This window comes from Dermacentor silvarum, chromosome 2 (assembly GCF_013339745.2).
Source record: "Dermacentor silvarum isolate Dsil-2018 chromosome 2, BIME_Dsil_1.4, whole genome shotgun sequence".
NCBI classification, from domain to species: Eukaryota; Metazoa; Arthropoda; class Arachnida; order Ixodida; family Ixodidae; genus Dermacentor; species Dermacentor silvarum.
The window spans coordinates 53250897-53269236 of record NC_051155.1 but is presented as its reverse complement, the minus strand read 5'-3'; the positions used below and the strand labels follow the sequence as shown (position 1 = coordinate 53269236).

General features: G+C 47.8%; 1 non-coding gene across 1 annotated transcript; it reads right to left on the bottom strand.

Annotated features, from left to right (window-relative positions):
• Positions 1 to 284: 284 nt before the first annotated feature.
• On the bottom strand, positions 285 to 426 carry LOC119443250 (U4 spliceosomal RNA). Its single transcript, XR_005190213.1, has one exon. It is a non-coding gene; the product is annotated as a U4 spliceosomal RNA (small nuclear RNA).
• Positions 427 to 18340: the final 17914 nt, after the last annotated feature.

The following is an 18340-nucleotide window of genomic DNA, read 5'->3' as shown; positions in this document are numbered from 1 at the left end:
AGGAAGCGCTGTCTGAGGCAGGGAAAAACATAAATGGCCGCTTGATGAAATAATGCGGTAAAATGAAATCTGTTCAAACAAACCTCCATTGCATTTATCATGCCAGGACGGAAATGGTACGAGAACAGCATCACGGGTGGCCGCGGATCAGACCAGCACTCATGTAGTACGGCCGGCAGAAGATTCGACGACATTTGCAGCGAAGCACGCAGATACGCAGCAATTTTTTTATCCAGCGGCCGTGGTGATGCATTCTGTGTGTCTTTCTTTGGTTTCGAAAAGAAGCCCCGTAGGGCCATCCAAAAATTGCCATGGCCGACGATATTTCACGTCGTCCCGGCGGGTTATTGGGAAAAGTTTTCAACTAGCAATAGTCGCCCCTCAGTTATCACTTCATAGGGTACGACACCGCCTCTGCGCAAAGCTAGCTCCCGATCAGTTTCCACATGAGCCTATTGTAACAGACCGTCATATATTGACAAGGTACTTGAGTGAAACGATTGCGTATTTCTTAGCAAATACAAAGATGACTGAAAATGTGCTGTGTTCTGCTAGTTAATGCATTTACTGCAACCACTTCTTTTATCTAGAATTATTGGTTCTTGAAAATCCATTTGGATAAACCTTGTTATAGTGCCTCCAAAAAACTTCAGAGAACGCGATAGCATTAAAGTGTACCCGACTGCTTCCTACGCTTCCCGGCAACTGCAACTTATGCAACAGTGATCTTTACCGGCAAACGCTTGCGGCAAACGCTGTGCATGAAGGCGAACTTTGTGGTTCTTTTTGTACACGAAGCTTGTCTATGTCTAGCCTGAACGTTAGTGTCTGTTCGCAGAAACTATCATCAGCAGCAATGGCTTGAGCGTCGTTGTCTTCTTCTACAGCTGGCACGTTGGCGCCCCTCGGCGCGCGAACGCGCTTCTGCCATTGCTCCCGCGTTAGTCGTCGTCGTCTGTCACAGCTGGCTCCGTTGCCGCTGATCATTCCAGCGTCGAATTTCACTTCTCGTCTGTCGTCGTAATTGGGAGGCCACTTTTACGGAGGTATGAGCCATTGCTAAAGGGGGTATGAGCCATTCATTGCGCGTTAGGACACGTCGGCAGTTGCTCCTCTGGGAGTGATAGGAGAAGGACTAAGGCGTTAACCTAAGGTCTAGGGGCTAGCGCCAATAAAGACACTTATTAAAGGGAACATTAAAGTACCCTAAAAATTTTATGACAAATCTACCACCACTTCGAGAACCAAAGAAACATAAGACAGGTATTGTACAAAGCATACATAAAACTGCAGAATTACTATGCCTAGGCCCATATGGGCGAGATTCATCGCAATTTGTCGATTGGTAGATTGCTCGACGAGAGTTGACAAGTGGGTTTGTGCGACATCATAAGGAGTTTCGGTAGCGAATGCAGGGGCACACGCGCAAAAAGGCACAAACACACAAAACGGCGGAGTTGGGCTGTGCGTAACACTGGCATACTGCGCAGGTGGCCGTATAATATGGCTAGTTTGCAATAAACTTTAACATTGAACAGGAAACGTAAAAATGTCACCAAGAAAATTCTGCAGCAAATACTGCAACGAAATCTGCACATTTCAAAAAGATTATAAGACTTTCAGCTGACACATGAACCCGATGGCTAGTAAGTTACATGTCGACATGTAATAGACACAATAAACGTTCTTGGCTATAAAATTCAAGGACTAACTACAGCAATAAGCAAAGTGCATGACGAAGTCAAGTGCAGACGAAGGGTAGGACTTTAAATAACACTCCATTATACTTCCGCTTCCGTTCACGTACAACGCACTCTGAAAGCACTGTTTTGGTACACTGAATACGTTGTGCCATCTAAGAAATCTTCAGACTTGTGCCATGAAACTTACTAATAATGACCTTGGGTCTTTCTAAAAGAAATAATGCAGCACAAATTCCATAGGCAAGAAAGCCAGAATATGTTTTCGAAAGAGGCCGATACCCGCCCAAAGACACTGCGTGGGATATGAAGCGGTCCACCAGCCTTCTCTGCCAAACTATTACTTATGGTTAAGAGCTGCAAAAGCTTGCAATCACGTTTACCGCCTCCCGCAGAAATGTACGCGCTCGCGCAGGAGATGTGAAATTCTTTTCACGACAAACGCACGTTTTTCGTGATAAACGATTTGAGTCGAAATAACAAAAGGCACTGTAGTTTTGCAAGAAGTGGAAGCAAAACGAGGAGTGACAAAAAGAAAACAGGATTTGAATGCGTATTTCGCGTGTGCAGCAATTTCAGGCGCGTTGTTGACGAGAGTATAAAAGCTAGCTGGGTTCGGCAAGGAGCCATCAGAAGACATTCGCCATCGCCTGAGCGTCGTTTGCTGGTAAACTACGTCTCTGCACAGAAGTGGGAGCTTCATAAGACTTGAAATGTTTCCTGCGGTGAGACACAAAGTTATGCACTTTATGCGTCAACGAACCCTCTCAGCAGTGTCCACTGATAGCTCTGCAGTTTGTTTTTTCCCTTGGTTATAATGCTTGAATGTGTGAGCGGCGACGCAGGCGCATTGTACTTTTTGTAGGCACATTTCTCTGCTAAGTCATTACGTTCAGTAATTTCAGCACAGCAACATGCATTACAAGTTATCCGGAAATGATTTGGCCAAAGGCACCGACAGTATTGTTTCTCACTTCTGTACGCGGTATAGACGTAAAAGCGTTTTGCCATTGCCATTGCCGAAATACGATTATGGGAATTCCAGGTGTCCGGACGGTGCAAAACTCTTTTCGCAGGGAGCCATTCTACGCACGCCCTACTTCCCCGCTGTAGCAAAGTTTCGGCACAGATATTCTTAACGTGTGCATTTCTGTAGCTACACTAGAACAAAAGCTCTGACATGTATTTCTCACGTATCACTGCAACGCGTGTACAGGAGTGTGGCCTTCCCGTTGTATGTGTTCAGGCTTTCCTTTAAATGTCTACTCCCCGGTACCTACAGCGGTGTAAAAAATTGTAGCCTTCGCGGCAAGATAAAAATGCCTAAAACTCTCGGTAAGGCATTGACGTCTTGAGCATGATAAATTCCACCATTTCCTTCATCCGAAAAGTACCTCGCGCACTCTCTTAGTTGACCTGAGTCGGATGAGTCATGCATACTAATGCGATACCATACTTAGCCTGCCTCGGTCATCTTACGTCTATTTATCTAGCCTCTTTACGTCGCCTCTTCAGTGAAAGAAAACAATAAAATGCATCCGGTGCTGGGCGGAAGAACCCCTGTGACACGGGTTCCTCGAGATAATTGCCCAAAAATTTATCGGCGAGCCAAGAATTCTCGCGGGTAGCGAGGGGTTAATTCTCCGCGTTAGCACGCACGGCGCGACACCGCTGAGATATCAGAGGCCACGCAAAAGGAGCGGTTATCACGCGCCGATCTTGGCGCCCGCGCCGCTAGATGGTGCAGCGTGTCGAACGGGAAGCGAGATGAGCCCGGCTGCCAGTACGCGGCTCATACATTGCTCGTTTCGGAGGTTGAAATGCCATGTCGCTACAGTGCTTGAATGTTATTCGTATTACCGCCGAATGTTGCCCGAATGTTATTCGCATTACCGCCGACAGTCATCGTAAGATGGGTTCCGCCGGAATGTATTGATAATAATAAGACAGCACTGTCCGTGTAGAAAGTAGGCATATACATTTTCATTTATCCACACCAGTTTTGTTTTTTCTATCAAACACAAGGTGCAAGTGCTGCTTCTCTGGCTCGTTGGTATAGCCTACGCGCAACACCACAACCAGCCGACTCGGGCCGTAAACCGAGGTGTCGACTATCGAAACAACCTTGCTCCTGTGGCCCCTTACACACGAGGATACGACGCCTACGCATCTGTAAGTGCAGACTACGCTTATGCGCTTACGCTTTGAAATTTTGACTCGCTGCCCAGTGAAGGTAACCTTTCGTGTTCACGTGACCTACCCAGATAAATGATTTAGCAGAACTCGTAGATTTATTATTCTTACAATTATTATTCTGACTATATGATTTTCCAACTCATTCAATAAACAAGATATAAATCGTAATGAGTGTTCATTGCCTATTGTGTAGACCAACAATTGAAGCTGTGTCGCTTTGCACCAATACACATTCAAAGCATTAGAAATAAGAATTGATAGCCATGTCATACTTTTTCTTCGGCGCCCTTCGTGCCTATCTAACTCACAGTTCTTAATGCGTGCAAATAACAATTGATTGAGGATGGTTTTTAATGGTATACCAGAAGTCATGCGCCTTTCAGACTATATTTACACCGTCTTCAAAACTACGTTGATGTTTGTTAGAAGATGAACAGGCATTTCACTGAACGACGCCAAATGCTTCAAGCTTGAAGAATAGCGGAACCCGAGGGCTAATTTCTGTTTACCTACAACCAGAGAAGGAAGCAGTCAATGAATGTCATTGCTGCGACGTAGCGTTATGCAAAATTGTCGATGCTATTATTGCTGTGCTCTCCAGCTTTTCCAGACTCCGGCACAATACAGCTTTGGCTACGACACGGCGGGCGAGTACAATGATCGGCAGGACGGCTCTAACGTTGCAAATTCCGGCTTGTACGGCTACCCGGACCCCAGCGGCATCTACCGCCAGATGAACTACATGGGCGCCGTACAAGCCTCCCGGCCCACCGTGGCTACCAACGACAAGGGTCCCATCCCTGGTGTCAGCGGTTACGCGGTGTTCAATGCGGCGCCGATCATCCTCCCTGTTCCCACAGGATCTGTCCAGAATGCTGAGGCTGCAGCCTACGGCGCAAGGGCAACGGCCGTGGTACCTATCACTGGAGGCTACAGCCGTTACGGGCGGCCAGCACCCCACCCGTACGCACTCGCCGCTGGCGCTTTCGAGTACGCTCCGTACGGACCATACGGCTATGGATTCAATGAGGCGGCTCTCGGTGGACACGCATATGGCAGCTTTGCCCCCTATGGTCCCGCCGGCTACGCTGCCGGCTACACCCCCGGTGCTAATGCGGCATCTACCGGGTACGGAAACCGGCCTTCCGCCCAGCGGGGCTACCGCCGTCGTTAAGAACCGCGGCAAGACGACTGAGAGCAGCACGCGAAAAAAGTAGCGCGGGAACTGTGGTCAGTTGGCGATGAGAGCGTAACTGGATCATACTATACTTGAAGGAGATAATAAAGAACTCGTCCAAAGCAGATTCACACTAAAGGATAGTCATTGTGGTTTTGTGAAGTATTTACGGTACCAAAATTTATTGAAAAGTTCTTCACAGCACATGATCCAGGGGTCCGTTGCCGGCCATCATCCTCCTCCGAAATGAATCATACCGGCGGCATTGGGCTGGCTCTAATGATCTCCTATTATGAATATATGTGGGCGCTAAAAACAAGAATCAAGGAAAACAAAATGTTGGCAAAGTGCTGTCCATCTCCACTAAGTCCTTTCTTTGTATTTCCGGTATCCCCGGTAGCAGCTGTAAAAGCATGTGCCAATTAGCTCAGTTCTGGGTTTTTTTTTTTTTTTTTTTTGGCCCGAATTGTTCCTGTTCTGCGCAGAGTGAAATTACAAAATGCCCAATAACTTTTCCTGCACAAATCAACACGGGCCTCCCTACTCAAAACAGTACAGCGAGACAGAAAGGCGGTGAGGAGGGCTCCGGATTATTTTGGATCATTCGAGGTTTCTTACACCTGCTTCGTTTAGCGGATCTTTTCTTAGCTCCAAAGTTTTTAACAGCGGAGCTGTTTAAGCTTTTCATTTCCCCTCGTAGCGTTCGCAAAAACTCGCCTAGCGATGTCGTCACTGCGCACAGCTGCGCCTCGCTTCACCTTGCGATAGCCAATCGATTCCCAGTCAATAGCTAATCGATAAATATTAAATAAATTCTGGAAAATGCTGGGGATGACATGGTAGTGCTTAGCCTAGCCCAAATACGTGGTGAATACATTGCGATAGCCAATCGATAGCCAATCAATAGCTAATTCATAATCGATCAGTAATCAATCAATTCCGGAAAATGCTGGGGATGACTTGGTAGTGCTTAATAATCATCATCAGCCTATATTTATGTCCAATTATCCATGCCTTGCGCTAGCTCATTCCAACTTGCGCCTGCGAATTTCCTAACTTCATCATCCCACCTGGTTTTCTGCCGTCCTCGACTGCGCTTCCCTTCTCTTGGTATCCATTCTGCAACTCTAATGTTCCACCGCTTATCCACTCTACTCATTACATGGCCTGCCCAGCTGCATTTTTCCTCTTAATGTCAACTAGTATATCGACTATCTCCGTTTGCTCTCTGATTCACACTACTCTCTTCCTGTCTCTTAACGTTAGGTCTGACATTTTTCATTCCATCGCTCTCTGTGCGGTCCTTGATTGTTCTCGAGATTCTTTGTTAACCTCCAAGTTTCTGCCCCATGTGTTAGCACCGGTAGAATGCAATGATTGTACACTTTTCTTTATCAACGACAGTGGTAAGCTCCCAGTCAGGATTTGACAATGCCTGCCGTGTGCGCTCCAACCCATTTTTATTCTTCTGTAAATTTCTTTCTCATGATCAGGGTACCCTGTGAGTAATTTACCTAGATAAACGTACTCCTTTACAGATTATAGAGGCTGACTGGCGATCCTGAATTCTTGTTCCCTTGCCAGGCCATTGGTAGTGCTCAGCGTAGCCCAAATACGTAGCCAATACCTTGCTATAGCCAATCGATAGCCAATCAATAGGTAATATATAATTGATCAATAATCAATAAATTCCGGGGAATATGTTAGGGATGACTTGGTAGTGCTTAGTCTAGCCCAAATAGGCGACCATTACCTTACGATAGCCATTCAAAAGCTAATGAATAGCTAATCGATCAATAATCAAGAAATTCCAGAATATGCTGGGGATGACTTGGTAGTTATCAACCTAGCCCAAATACGTGGCCAATATCTTGTGATAGCCAATCAATAGGTAATCGATAATCGATCAATCATATATAAATTCCGGGAAAGCATAACCCGTAAGGCCAGGACTAGCTAGGTGCCGGTCAGCTCCGCTGTTTCTTTAGCCTTGCGCCACTAATGCAAGCTACGCAATTTTTTTTTACTCGGGGAGCAGCCCACTGATGGGGTGGTGTGCTGTGGTCGCCATACTGGCATGCTTTATTCGCGGCTTGTTTTAGCTGAGCAGTCATAACTGGCACAAGCTGTGCGACCAACTTCAGGACACACTGAGCACAAAGAAGACCTGGCATATACTGCGAACCCTTCTAGCTGCCACCAAACCAAGGCCCAACAAAGACAAGACTTCTAGAACATCATTCACTCCAATCCAGGAACTGAGAAACAAGTTTTGGAAGAAATGAGGCATAAGCTTGTCGGAGACAACGCCCCCAGGGTGACCAATGCCCCACTGTACAAAGGCGAACCAAACCTGACCCTCTACAGCCCTTTCACGCTTCCTGAACTTCCCGCCTCTCTTGCCAAATTGACCCGTAACACATCGCAGGCATTGACAAGGTGACCAGCAGGATCCTACGAAACCTCCCATACAAGACCATAAATGGACTCCTCGACTACATGAATAACTTCTGGGAAAAAGGCGAGCTACCAGCAGTATGGGAGCTCGCAAAGCCACTATGACACAAAAACCCAACAAGCCACTACAAATCAGCAACCTACGGCTCATCTCCCTTACTTCCTGTCCCGGAAAGCTCCTCGAACAATGGTTCACGATTGCCTCACCACATACCTCAAAGACTCAGGACTCATGTCTGACACATTGTTTGCCTTCCGACTGCTCTTCTTAGCACAAGATATACTCCTACAGCTCAAGGAAGACTTCTTGGACTACCTAGGACGTCACAAAAAGTTCTCTGTTTTAGCAATGGATGTAACAGGAGCCTTTGAAAATGTGAAGCATGAAGCGATCCTCTATTATCTCCTAGAGACCAACTGCGGAATCCGGACCTACCAATAAGTACATGACTTCCTCAAAGATCGCACGGCTACTGTGTGTATCGGCAACCTCCGAAGCGACAAATTTGATATGCCCAACAAAGGCACTCCACAAGGGTCAGCCACTTCACCTGATCTGTTCAATCTCGCCATGATTAAGCTCCTGAAACAACGCGATGAGATATACGCGGAGGCAATATACGCAATACCATGCAATATACGCCGACGATATAAGATTACTGACAAAAGCATCCACAACCGGCCAACAGCAAACGACCCTCCAAGAGACAATAAATCAGATAGAAAAGTACCTCTCCAAAAGCGGTCTCCAGTGCGCCCCCAAAAGTCAGAGTTACTTATACTCAAGCCAAGGACCTGGAGAAGACGACCAGCCCACGTCGCCCCAGATCCCAAAGTCACATTCAATGGAATCGATATCCCTGAAGTTGGCTCCGTCCGCATCCTTGGCCTCACAAAATGTCAAGACGGTTCTGGCGTAGGGTTGGTAATATTGATGAACGATTAATCGATTAATTGATTATATCCCGCAAAACGATTATTCGTCATCGATGTCCACCTTTCATTTAATCGACTTAAACGATTAGACGTGTTCGATTAATCGTCTTCTAGTTTGACAGGAGTGGCGCGAAAATTTTGAAATCGTACTAGAATTGCGGGTACCACGAACAGTGAAGGTGCGGCTGTAGTAGAGCAACTCGATGAGCAGCTCGCACCGCCGCTCATCTTAACTCTTTCTTCGTTCAAACAGCGAAAGACTGGAACAATCGACCTGCCGAAGCGGTGCACCAATCCAGTCATTCATCCTTCAAGGCATTCGTCGAAAATGTGACCTACTAGGTATGCCCACCCCTCATGTAAAACCCCGAAAGGGGTATTTGAGCTAGTAATAAATAAATAAACTGTTGACTGTTTTTACGAGTCCCGAGTAATGCCGAGCCCAGTGATTCCCCTCGCAGCCTCCACACGCCACCGCGCCGCCCAAAGCCGGAGGCTTGAAATGTCCTCGCAATGCATTGCATACTATAGAAACCCAGTCGTTGATCTGAATCTGAATGTCGGTGGCAAACGGAGAGGGCGACCGAACATGCGCACGCGCTGGACAGACAAACACAGTATTAAAGCACAGAGGCAGTAGGTGAACGCTAAACGCTGCAGTTCATCGCCGAAAAAAGGGTCGACAAATCATTATAAGTGCGCCACAACAACGTAACAGCAATTACGAGAAACCAACGCCTACATGCACGTGCACACACTGATGGCTATTAAAACATTTATTTATGGGGTTTTACGTGCCAAAACCATCATCTGGTTATGAGGCACGCCGTAGCGGACCACCTGGGGTTCTTTAACGTGCGCCTGAATCTAAGTACACGGGTGTTTTCTGCCTTTCGCCCCCATCGAAATGAGGCCGCCGTGGCCGGGATTTGATCCTCCGATCTCGTGTTTAGCCGCCCAACAGCAACTGGTGACTATAGCAGAAGGCGCCAGGAGCAATCGACACTACGCGTGGTGACGACGGCAAGTCCACTCGATTTCGCAAGAAATAGTGCCCTGCAACATGCCGTATACACTGTTCTACAAACCTGCAGACTCGCCTTCCAAAAGCTCGAGCACAGCAGGTCGGCCGACAGCGTCAAGTGGCCTTCGCGTTGCGAGTGCGTGCGCGGCAGCGGAGTCCCCCCTCTGACGTCACATGCGACAGGGCGCCATTCAAACATTTCTTAATCGGTTTCACCTCTCAAACATTAAAACAGTTGCCTACACAAGTAGATAACTGCGTTTCAACCTTTTAAATGTGCCCGGTAAAAATTTTGATTAATCGATTAATCGATGAAAAACCTTGCATCGAGAGCGATTAATCTACTAAAGGCTAAAACGACGAATGATTAATCGTTAATCGAATAAAGCATTCATCGACCATTCCTATTCTGGCGAAGCTACACTTCCGAAGCTTCAGGAGACACCAGCACAAGTCACTCATCTCATTAGGCGCATAACCACCAAAAGAAGAGGACTTAAAAAGAAAAAAAATCCGACGCCCTGTAGGAATCGATGTTATGCGAAGAAGTGTTCGGGGAGCCTACCAAGTTAACGAAACTACCATGAGAGCACCAAGACGTAGGCGGCTCTTTCATGACCTACACGACACGCATGTTATGACATTCATGTGATGAGTCCTCAGGAGTCCCTTTAGCTACACCTAAGAGACCTTAAGGCGAAAGCCTTAGTCATGCTCCTGATTATGACTTCGACCATCAACCTTTAGCCTTTTCTTTCACTTAGTACCAAATGCGAGCCCATTCCATTGGTTTCTCAGTGTTATTGTTTTTTCGCTTAGTCATTCTTATTTTTGCTGAGTCATGGTCATGCCTATGGCTTCTTCCATCATTCTTTCGTGTTTCGTTCACTTATGCCATATTCGAGTGGTCGTTTCAGAGCGCTCTGGCCGTGCTACAAAGTGGTGAAAAACAACTTTAAAGCTGCATTACGATAATAACCGGGCATGGAAGTGATGATCCTCCTTCGTTATCATCAGAGGAACCCGTTTATGCAAACGGTAACGCTTATTGTAGAGTGACGATGGTGAAGTGACGGCAATAGAACGACCAAGACGGCATCACGATGACGGTATGAAAATGAATGCATGGCAGCGACTTTCTGACGACGACGCAATGACGACGATGACATTAGAACGGCGGCATAATGTAGATTTGCGGAAATACGCGGAGTACAATCAACATCTCTATATGGCTTTCATAGATTGTGAAAAAGCATTTGATGCAGTAGAGATACCAGCAGTCATAGAGGCATTGCGTAATCAAGGAGTACAGGAGGCATACTTGCATATATTGGCAAATATCTACAAGGATTGCACAGCAACCGTGGTTCTCCACAAGAAAAGTAGAAAGATACCTATCAAGAAAGGGGTCAGGCGAGGAGAGACAATCTCTCCAATGCTTTTCACTGCTTGCTTAGAAGTATTCAAGTTCTTAGACTGGGAAGGCTTATGAGTGAGGATCAACGGCGAATATCTCAGCAACCTTCAGTTTGCAGATGACATTGTCCTATTCAGCAACAATGGGGACGAATTACAGCAAAATAATTGAGGACCTTAACCGAGAAAGTGTAAGAGTGGGGTTGAACATTGACATGCAGAAGACAAAATAATGTTCAATAGCCTGGAAAGGGAACATAAATTCAGGTTCGCCAGTCAGCCTCTAGAGTCTCTAAAGTAGTACGTTTATATAAGTCAATTACTCACAGGGGACCCTGGTTATGAGAAAGAAATTTACAGAATAATAAAATTGGGTTGGAGCACATACGGGAGGCATTGCAAATCCTGACTGGGAGCTTACCACTGTCGTTGAAAATAAAAGTGTACAGTCATTGCATTCTACCGGTGCTAACATATGGGGCATAAACTTGGAGGTTAACAAAGAAGCTCGAGAACAAGTTAAGGACCGCACAAAGGCGATGGAACGAAAAATGTTAGGCCTAACGTTAAGAGACAGGAAGACAGCGGTGTGGATCAGAAAACAAGCGGGAATAGCCCATATTCTAGTTGACTATAAGCGGAAAAAATGGAGCTGGGCAGGTCATGTAATGCGTAGGATGGATAACCTGTGGACCATTAGAGTCACAGAATGGATACCAAGAGAAGGGAAGCGCAGTCGAGGGCGGCAGAAAACTAGGTGGGCTGATGAAGTTAGGAAATTTGCAGGCGCAAGTTGAATCAGCTAGCGCAAGACAGGGGTAATTGGAGATCACAGGGAGAGGCCTTCGTCCTGCAGTGAACATAAATATAGGCTGATGATGATGATGGTGATCATGATGATAAGATGAAAGCGTCACAACGACGGCATGACGGCAGTTGTATGAAGACGACTGTGTAAGGACAACGGCGTGACGACGACTTCGTGACGAGAGTGGGATGACGCAGATAAATGACGTCTGTGGAACGACCACGAAGGCATCATAACGACGGTGTGATAACGAGTCTATGACGGCGACGGCGGGACGACGACGGCATGAAGAGAATCGGATAACGAAACCACAGTGACTGGCATAAAATACCCTCTACCGCATCACGACAAAGGTATGCCAGCGAATGCCTGACGACGATATGACGACAATGGTTTGACGACGACGGCATGGTGAAAGTCACGCCGTCGGTGACGGCATCACGACCACGTGCACATACCTAGTGACTAAAACTACGAGACGATTTCGGCCAATGGGTCGGCGTAGAAGACGTGACGACGACGGCATGATGAGAGTAAGAACGACGAAGCTAGAATTACGACGATGGAACGACTGAGGCAGCATCGCGACCACGAGCATATGCCATGTGGCTCAAGCTGGTACACAGTTTGGGCCACTGGGTCGGCGCAAGAGTATCGACAGACAGACAGACAGACAGACAGACAGACAGACAGACAGACAGACAGACAGACAGACAGACAGACAGACAGACAGACAGACAGACAGACAGACAGACAGACAGACAGACAGACAGACAGACAGACAGACAGACAGACAGACAGACAGACAGACAGACAGACAGACAGACAGACAGACAGACAGACAGACAGACAGACAGACAGACAGACAGACAGACAGACAGACAGACAGACAGACAGACAGACAGACAGACAGACAGACAGACAGACAGACAGACAGACAGACAGACAGACAGACAGACAGACAGACAGACAGACAGACAGACAGACAGACAGACAGACAGACAGACAGACAGACAGACAGACAGACAGACAGACAGACAGACAGACAGACGACAGACAGACAGACAGACAGACAGACAGACAGACAGACAGACAGACAGACAGACAGACAGACAGACAGACAGACAGACAGACAGACAGACAGACAGACAGACAGACAGACAGACAGACAGACAGACAGACAGACAGACAGACAGACAGACAGACAGACAGACAGACAGACACGCAACTGACAACACACGAAAAAAATCTTAGTTCTTTCCTTGAATGCACGAAGTATAGTAAACAAATTTGGTCAGCTAGAACATTTAATCCTTTTGTACCAACCTCACGTATTAGTAATAACTGAAACATGGCTGCATCCGGGGGTCCTGGATTCTGAAATAGTCCCCTCGTCATATAGGTTGTTTCGTAGTGATAGGGTATCAAGAGGTGGAGGGGTAGCAGTAGCAATTAAAAGCAATTTGAAATGTTTAGTATTAAATGGTATTCCGGACCATGAAAGCGTGTGGTGCAAGATTACGTATTATGATAAGTGCATAATCTTGGGGGCGTGAACAGACCACCGAATGCTGCACCTGAATATCTTGAAATGATGCACGACTATCTTTCCAAGCACACCAACACAAGGTCATGAAGTACGAAGTTCGTAATCACTACTGGACATCGCATTCAGTTTTTCTTTAGATCAACTGGTTACTGAAGATACCCGGATAAATTCATCTTCATCGTCGCTCTTTTACCTAATATTTGTAAGCAGTACGCTGCAGGGATGTACAGTGTCCATAGAAGAGGGTATTTCCGATCACAAGGCGATCATCTTATTTTGCCGCGTATCAACGACTCGGCGACACAAAAAACCACTGCCCACATATGTAAAAGATTATGCGCGCGCTGACAATCCTGCCGTGTTCAGCTTCCTGCAGTCAAACTTGCCGGATTTCACTGGAATGACAGACGTGAACGAACCGTGGTCGTGTTTTAAAGACATTGTTTCCTTTTGCGAAGCTAATTTTATTCCGCGAAGAAAAAAGCATATCAGCAGAGAATACCCATGGGTAACTCGACAAATAATATAGATGAAAAGAAAGATGAAACACCGACGGAAAAAAAAGGAAGGAACGCCGACACCCATGACCTTACCATTACTTTGCAACATAAAAATCGCAGAAGCCAAATCGAGTTTCCACAACATTGCTTTACCTTCGTTCATGGCGCAGAGCCGTCAGAAATTCTGACGATATTTGGCTGATAAACGAGAAATCATTTCACAAATAAAATTTTAGATGCCACTATTTCCAAACCGGAAGGTATTGCGAGGGAGCTTAACACGTTTTTCCGATCTTCGTTCCGATCCGAACACGTTTTCCGAGCTTCGTTCGGCAGTACGTCCACTCGTGCTCCAAGTGTCAACGCCGCAAGAGCCCACCTAACCAGTTAACAGGGCCGCTCCAACCATTGCCTTGTCCCTCCCGGCCTTTCGACAGTATCGGCATTGACTTGTACGGCCTTCTACCGTACACCCCGGATGGCAACCGCTGGGTTATCGTCGCCGTGGACCACCTCAAGCGCTACGCCGAAACTTCAGCGCTTCCGGCGGCCACAGCACGTGAAGTAGGCTTGTTCATCCTTCGCAAGCTTGTTCTTCGACACGGTGCGCCTCGCGAGCTACTGAGTGACCATGGTCGTTCATTCCTCTCCGAAGCTGTAGAAGCCCTGCTCCGCGAATGCAACGCTGTCCATAGAACTACAAGCGCCTATCATCCGCAAACCAATGGTATGACTGAACGCTTCAATCGCGCTCTCAGCGACATGCTCGCCATGTACGTTTCCGCTGACCACACTAACTGGGAACACATCCTTCCCTTTGTGCGTATGCCTACTATAGCGCCACTCAGTCTACTACGTGATTTCTTTCTTCTTTATGGTCATGAACCTTCCTCGTTTATAGACACGATTCTTTTGTATCGCGCCGACGCTTCAGAATCCACGACTCTATCCTAAGCTGCCATCTATGCCGAAGAATGTCGTCAGATCGCACGCTCACACACAGCCCAAAACCAGGCCAGCCGGAACATAGTCGAGACGCAGGCTTGTCTTTTCCATGATATTCACCTGGAACGCTGGTATGGTTCTGCGTTCCCTCGTCTACTCCCGGCCTTTCCACAAAGGTCAACTCAAAGTATCACGGCCCTTACCGGGTTTTCTGACAGACGTTCCCGGTCAACTACGTCGTTGAGTGTATTGAGCCATCTACGGACCAACGGCGTCGCGGACGCGAAACTGTTCATGTCGACCGACTGAAGCCGCACTAAGACCCACCAGTGCTGCCTGTTCCATAGGTCGCCAGCAGGGCTCCTTTTTCGCCGAGGATTGATTGTAACGACAAATACCGGCGCCAGCAGAAGACGAAGAAGAACACGCTTTTTGTTGTTGGTGCTCGCAGTGGCTCCGCTTGGCCATTGCCTGTTTCTGGCATTCATAAAAAAGCCAAGCGCAACTGTCTAACCATGAACGCGTCCTATCAAGAGGAAGAAGAAGAGAACAAGACTGCATGCTCTGGAGAATCATCAGATGCCAGAAGCTTCAAAGCAAAGTATGGCTGCGCAGATGGCTGCTCTCCATTACGGTCGTCGCCAAGTTCAACGTGCCACGCGCCTCTCGGTAAAGAAGCATCAACGCTCCCTGTCCTCTCCAAATATGAAATGCCTGCACCCAGCGACCACAGACGGCCAGAAGGCAAGGAGAGCTGCGTCAGTGACCATCTGTGTTGTGTGTACGGAACTGTCATCGACCGAGAGCCAACCACCGGTCACTCAGTTGCATCCTGCTGTTGCAGGGCACCTACAAACGGCAGGACTTAAAAGCCGCAGAATAGTCCCGGTCGTTGCCGCGGACTTCAGGGACAAGAGGACGTACAAACCGAAAGCGATTATTAGTGGGCAAGGAATCAAAGCGGCTAGCATGGTTCACCGCACCGCCGGTAAGAACGATGACAAGGTGACCAAAAGGCCGACACTCGCAAAGTCGTCAAGGCTGATGCCGGGGTTCACGAACCGTTTCCATTCGGCAACCAGCGAAGCTGACGGACGCACACACGACCCGCCTACAGCCTTTTGCAATTGTCATCACGGAACTAAGCAAGCCGCCGCTGTCTACCATCCTTCAGGAGAAGCCAGGAATGTTAGCCTCAGTGAAGCACTGGTCGAAGACGCGACGAGAAGGTCACGATACCACGGCTATCGTCGCGAGCTACGTCATACGGCCACACAGCTCTCGCTCACCGATTCGACGTCTCCATTTGTTTGGTGCGGCACCGAGTCGGAGAACGCGTTCCTCGCTGCGAAGCAAAGTCCGGAAGAAGATTCGCTGCGGGTGTCGACTGTGGGAGGAGCCTGCACATGGTTTCACATCGCCTTCATGGCACTAGTGTTGCTGAGCGCCTCACTGCTGACATTTTGCGTTTTCTACGCTGTCGGCAATATGACCCTCAACGCCAATGATCTCGCGGCAAAGAGAACTGCCTCTGACGACGCAAACATAGTGACGGTGGTTGCAGAGGACGACGCTGCAGCATTACCGAGAAACATTCACGGAAATGCAGCTTTCCTAGACTCCCGACTTCGTCTGACTGCGGCCATCCGCCGCAGCAAGCTTCTTCACCAAACTACTCCCAGCGAGAGCGGCACACTGAATGATGAAAAATAGTGGTCTTGAATGGAATGAGCGTATCTAAGGTACCGGCATTTGTGTGGGATTCTTGATATAATTAGCATATCAGTGCATCATCCGCGGAACATTTTTGAGCACGTCTAAAATTCACGCCATGGAATCACTAGCGCGCGGTGCATGCGGTGCAAAAAAAATATATATATATATATATATATATATATATATATATTCCACTCAAACCGGTAATAAAGCGCTTTTTGTTTGTTTTAACAGGGGCGCGGCGTTCTTTTACATGGTGTGAATCAGTGTTGCGGAATGGGCGCCCCCATCGCATTTCAATTCGATTCCGGGGAATTAGAACTTGCCGCAATTCTATTCCTTTTAATTCCTCGAAAAGAAAAAACTTAGTCCAATCCCACTCCGGGAATGGCCAGGCAGTTCAATTCCTGTAATTCCTGCACGTAGGAAAGACGTCTTGATAGTTTTATATTATGAACGCACCATAAGGCTGATGTCATCAGACGCGTTAAGAGCTCCAGAAATGCGCAAAACACGTAACAAGGTCGAGGGAAAGTAGCTTGAGGGCATACCTGGTACAGTACAACCACCCTAATAATTCCCATAGGGGCAGTTCTCCCGCTACCTATAGTATTTGCATGGTCAGCGTGTTTTAACGGCTTGTGATGTTTTAATATTGCTTAACCTTAAATGTGTTAATGCTAAAATGACGACATAGCGCATTTTTATGTTGAGAAAAGTAGTGTTGATGGAGACCTTACATTATGGTGTCGTAATGCTTCGGCCTGAGGGTACAATAAAGAAATAAATAAATAAATAAATAAATAAATAAATAAATAAATAAATAAATAAAAGCAACCTTTCGATGAGCAGGCACAGAGCTTCACCCAGCGATGAAGGCCGACGTTATCTTCGGCTGGCTTGCCAGCCCTTTCTCTTGTTGCCTGTCCTCACGTTCGTGCTTTCTTTTTAGGTGCCGAATCAAATTAGATGAAACTTCGACTACAGCATGTAAAATTTCGGAGCAAAGCTTGCAGCGTGCAGCTTGTTTGTTTTCTTCACGGGTAATTTCAAAAGATTGTTTCCAATGTGCCATGTTGGCAGACTTACTGCGTGCGTGAGCCGCTGGGCGCAGGAGCCAGTGTAGCTCCTGCAATATTTTTTTTTTATTTGCAATAGAAGGCTGGAAAGGAGGGTGGGGGTGATTGCGCAGAAAGCCGAGGGGATGCTTCGAAGCATTGTCTAGCATTCACAGTATGAGAAACCATTGGGTTTCTCTAGCCGGCAACAGGCGCCAGCGCGGCGGCGGTGCCACCCAGACCTCCCCTCCCTCCTCCCCCTCCCCTTCCCCCACCCTAGAACAGAGCTCACTAGAATAGAGCGAACGTGGGTTGTGTTGGGCGCGAATCGTCGCGTCGGGGCTCGGGGAGGCGCCGCTGTGGCCGCACCACAGTCACGTGGGCTCTCCTGCTTCGGCTGGCTTGCCGAACTAATGCTTTCAAAAGTTTATTCTGGCTCTCTCTCCCTCTCTGTACTCAGGGAGAGGGCGTACAGTTCATCGTGTACGACTGTGCGCTGCGCTGACCGGCAGACCTTTGTCGACAGAGTTTCGGGCACAAGTGTCTGTTGTCCAGACAGGGGGGACAGTATTGCAAAAGGATTGAGCGGGGGGGGGGGGGGGGGGGGGGTACAAGTACGAGGTGAGACGGCGCGCAAGCTGGTATGCGAAAGCCTGAAGTGAACACAAGCATCGCTCCAGCGTCAATACGCACCACAACTTAGAGCAGTGCTTTTTCGAATATGCGTCCGAGTCGTCGACGGCGACAGAAGCACGAACAAAAAGTGAAGGGGCGGGGTGACAGGTGGGAAGACAGCAGGGGGGGGGGGGGGCGAAGGCGGAAGGGGGAGGGGGGAGAATGCCGCCGCCGTAGTTCCGC